We start from the raw sequence: 5,635 nt of genomic DNA on the forward strand, positions 1-5,635 counted from the left end.
ATATAGTATATATATATATATATATATATATATATATATAATATAGTATATATATATATATAGATATATATATATATATATAGTATATATAGATATATATATATAATATATATATATAGATATATATATAATATATATATATATTATATATATATATAGTATTATATATATATATATACAATACATATATATAGATATCTATATATATATATATAGATATATATATACATATAATATATATATATATATATATATATATTATATTAGTATATATATATATATATTATATATATAATATATATATATTATATATATATGTATATATATGTGTGTGTGTGTGTATGTGTATATATGTGTGTATATACATATATATATATGTAATATACACACACACATATATCGGGTCACCCCATAAATAATGGAGTTTTTTATGCTTCTTTTATTTTCCAAAATTACGATAAGCAAAGTTGTATTTTAATCTAAAATATACCCTCCTTCATTTTCTACAATGCTCTTCCATCTATCTAATCTAAGGGGAATATCACTGTAAGACTACAAAAATGTCCCCAAAATATCACACTGCCTTGGCTTTGTTGTCTCACTTTATTCAACATATACATACTCACACACGACCCGCGTTGGACCCCCTCGCTCATACTATTATTGAACCGGGAGTCTAACAGTGGTCCTCCTGTAGCACCTACATAGCCTTACCTGCCATTTAGGTCTTCTGGATACCAAGACCTCTCAAATTGTGTGTGTGTGTGTGTGTATGAAAGTATGCATGTATATAGAGATAAATTACACTGGTGGATTTGTGGAACAGGTAAATTGCTGCTCAAGGTGACTCTTTCGATGTAGATGGGTAAGTTATTTTTATTAAAAATAAAAAAATTGGTGAACCTTTTAACTCCACCTCGTGGATACGATCTGGATGACCATATATTATTTTGTCCATGGCCACAATGGTGCCTCCAAGTAATCCATTTGGTACTTGTGAGACAGCTGGAAGCATCTGAGCAGATATGCAAGGCGTTTCCACCCTCTCTTCTAATGGCCCTTGCATTCATTTAAAAGACTTTTCCTTGCTTTAAGATGTGGAACATTTTAAGAAGGCTTCCAGATGTCTGAAGAACACTGACTACCCCACCTACTCTGAATTATAAAGGAACGAATGGCTTACACCACTGGTCATGTCCAGCACTACCAACGTATCTACTATGTCCTGGTTGATGGTATGAGATCCAGTCCTCTCTGAATAAACATAATTACTCCACGACCCATTACCAGAAGTCTTGGAGATGTATAAACCTGTAGCCACTCAAGATGGTCACGAATGCTGGTCTCCCTGATAGCCACAACCTCCAGTACTTGGAGTAGGTGTTCCAATTCCAAGGTAGCCATGTGCCTTCACACTGTCTATTCTGAATATGATCATAATTGATAAGAGAGGATGAGGTGTGAAAAGAAAAACCCTGTTTCTGTGGAGAAACAAGTATTCTGTCCCTCTGGTGATTTATGGTTGTATCTACAATTATTTCTTTATAGAAACTTTTATTACACCTGCTCAGGTAGGTGGCTCTGCTCGATTTGTAGAAAGGGTGTAGGTAGAAACTCCATAAGATGTACTCAGTGTAAACTATGGACACATAAGAGGTGCAGCAACATCAAAGGAAGGTTAACCAGGAAGATAGCTTTCGTGTGAGGCAGATGCACGGGGGGCAATAGATAGCACAGATACTCAGAAAACAGATTCCATCACACTCCAGGGGGAGAAACTAGAAGCAGTTGATAGCTTCCACTACCTAGGTGAGCAAGTTAGTAGTGGGGGTGGATGCTCAGAGAGCGTCACCACTAGAAAAAGAATAGCCTGGGCAAAGTTTAGAAAGCTCCTACCCCTACTGGCGACAAAGGGTCTCTCGCTCAGAGTGAAAGGTAGATTGTACGATGCATGTGTGCGAATTGCCATGCTTCACAGCAGTGAAACATGGGCTGTGATTGTGGAGGACGTGTAGGCTTGAAAGAAATGAAGCTAGCATGATCCGCTGGATGTGTAATGTCAGTGTGCATGCACGACAGAGTGTAAGCGTCCTGAGAGAAATGTTGGAGATAAGAAGCATTGGATGTGGCGTACAGGAGAGACATTTGTATTGGTGTGGTCATGTACTATGGATGGATAAGGAAAGGAGCGTTGCTAGAAACCCAACAAAATTAAAAACAAGACCTGTTGAAAGGTTGGATGAAAGGCTGTCTGGCAATAGCAGCTGAAAAGGTTGGAATTAATTCCAGTTGGTTTTAAGTTAATCATTCAACTTAAATATTACTTTACACACTCTGCTATCATATTTTGTTATACATGTATGCGTGTATGTATATATATGTAATTATGTATGCATGTCTGTTGTTATACCTGTATGTATGTACATATGTATTTATGGAAGTGTATTTGTAAATATATATATATACATAAAAAGTCAGAGAGAGGAGAGAGAGAGAGAGAGAGAGAGGAGAGAGATGGAGGAAGCGGGAGAGACCGTTGATGCACAGGTTTTGGGTTTGGGGTACTGACTTTCCTTGTTCTATGACCAAATCCGAACATTTTCTTTTGGCCAAATTCCATGCCATCTCAGCTGAAAAGGTTATTAATTCCAGTTGTTTTAAGCATTGTTCACACTTTTAGCATAAATCTTCAGGTCGTCTACAAGAAATTATGAGTTACATTGATTATGGTAGTGAGTACATATGTTTGTGTGTATAAAATACAGTGTACATTTAAACACAATAAGAGGTGTCCATCATTGGACTGCCTCACGCTAGAAGGAACAGCTAAAGTCCAAACCACTAATTGGCGATAAATCTCGAAGGGAATGAAAAATAAAAACATTTACCATCTATTTCCTGGATCGGTATTATTAATTATGTTTCTATGTAGGTATTTATGTATTTATGTATGTGTATTTGTATTATATATATATTATATATATATGTATGTATGTATATATATATATATATATATATTATATATATATGTTATAATATATATATATATATATAATATACATGTATATATATATATTATATTTTAATATATATATATATAATATATATATATATATATTATTTGTATATATAATATATAGTATATGCTATTATATATATATATATATATATATATATATATGTATATATGTATATATATATTTTCGTGACTAACCAGACCATCAGATGTGTTACACATCGCTTGTCACAATGAGTTCGCATTTGTTTTAGCCTTCGAATTGACGCCACCCCGCTGGCTAAGCAAGCAGGCCAACAGAAGAAAGAGTGGTGAAAGAGTACAGCAGGGATCACCACCCCCTTCCGGAGACTCGTGGAACTTTTAGTGTTTTTGCTGAATAAACACTCACAACACCGGTATCGAAACCGTGAGTCCGCTGCCCTAAACACTGGGCCATTGCGCCTACACACACATAATATATATAGAATATATATTATATGTATATATATACACATATTTATATATATATATATATATATATATATATATATATATATATATATATATATATATATATATATATATATATATATATTATATATATATATATATTATATATATATATATATATATATATACAAAGAGAAAGATATGATAGAGAAAAGAGAGTGTATGGTGAGAGAGAAAGAGGGGAGAGAGAAAGAGAGTGAGAGAGAAAGAGAGTGAGAGGGAAAGAGAGAGAGAGGGGGGAATGGGAGGGAGAGAGAAGGAGATAATGCTAAAGTGTTTGTGTACATGTTGTTCTGAAATTAAGGCCCCCATTTTTGGACTTTAATAACAATCAATAGAGCGATAAGATATGAAAATTATACATCATTGTAAAAGCTGAGTGTGTCTTGTGTTTGCTTCAGAACAAATAAAATTCACATTTATAGATTAGATAATGGCAAGACGAAAACAACCATTAATCTCCAAGGAGGCGTAAGTAATACAACTATAGCAAAAAAATGCTTAAAAGTATGTTTAAAATACAGTGTGCATTTAAACACAAAAAGAGAGGTGTCCATCATAAGACTACCTACGCTAGAAGGAACAGCTAAAGTCCAAACCACTAATGGGGGATAAAGTCTCGAAGAGAATGAAAAATAAAAACATTACCATCTATTTCCGGATCGGTATATTTAATGTTTTATGTATGTATTTAGGTATTTATGTAGTGTATGTAGATATATATATATATATATATATATATATATATATAATATATTATATATATATATATATATATGTATATATGTATATATGTATATATATATATATATATATATAATATTATATATATATATATATATATATATATATATATATATATATATATTATATATATATATAGAATGGTTTTGTAACTGTCAATCTAACATGAACGTGACAGTAGGGGGTACACCACCGCTGTATAGCCCTAGGAAGCATCGAACGCCTCCTGATTAAGAAATTCAATATTTCTTATATATATATATATTATATATATATTTATATATATATATATGTATATGTATATGTATTATATATATGTATATGTATAGGTATATAATGGTTATATATATATATGTATATATATATTATAGATTATATATATGTATATGATCTATATATATATATATTAATATATATATATATATATATATAATATATATATATATAATATTATATATATATATATTTATAGATATATATATGTATTGGCAGATGCTCAGGAGCAAAAATCTCTGAAAATCTGCAGAAAACAACTTCCGTCACTTTCCAGGGGAAAAAACTAGAAGTAGTTGATAGCTTCCGTTACCTAGGTGACCAAGTCAGTAGCGGGGGTGGGTGTGCTGAAAGTGTAACTGCTAGAGTAAGAATAGCTTGGGCAAAGTTTAGGGAGCTCTTACCTCTGCTGGTGACTAAAGACCTCTCGCTCAGAGTAAAAGGCAGACTGTATGATGTATGTGTACGAACAGCCATGCTACATGGCAGTGAAACATGGGCCGTGACTGCTGAGGACATGCGTAAGCTCGCGAGGAATGAAGCCAGTATGCTCCGATGGATGTGTAATGTCAGCGTGCATACTCGACAGAGCGTTAGTACCCTGAGAGAAATGTTGGACCTAAGAAGCATCAGTTGTGGTGTGCAAGAGAGACGATTGCGCTGGTATGGTCATGTGGCGAGAATGGATGAAGATAGGTGTGTGAAAAAGTGCCAATCCCTAGCAGTTGAGGGAACCCGTAGAAGAGGTAGACCCAGGAAAACTTGGGACGAGGTGGTGAAGCACAACCTTCGAACCTTAGGTCTCACTGGGGAAATGACCAGCGACCGAGACCTTTGGAAATATGCTGTGCGTGAGAAGACCAGGCAGGACAAGTGAGTCCAGCCCACTTATGCATGCCTTTCCTCCCTTTGGACACACAAAGATCTGTTGAGGCAAGCGAAGTCGATATCGAACCTCATCCGACGACAGGCACCCATGCCAACCCCCCTTTCCTTGCGAAGACCTGTTGGGGCAAGTGAAATCGAAATCGGAATCGAAATTGAACTAATCCTATGACTGGCACCCGGCAGATGCCAGGGCCCTGGGACTGGCGGTATGTAAAAAGCACT

The sequence above is a fragment of the Octopus sinensis genome, unplaced genomic scaffold, assembly GCF_006345805.1.
Source record: "Octopus sinensis unplaced genomic scaffold, ASM634580v1 Contig15636_ERROPOS46385, whole genome shotgun sequence".
NCBI classification, from domain to species: Eukaryota; Metazoa; Mollusca; class Cephalopoda; order Octopoda; family Octopodidae; genus Octopus; species Octopus sinensis.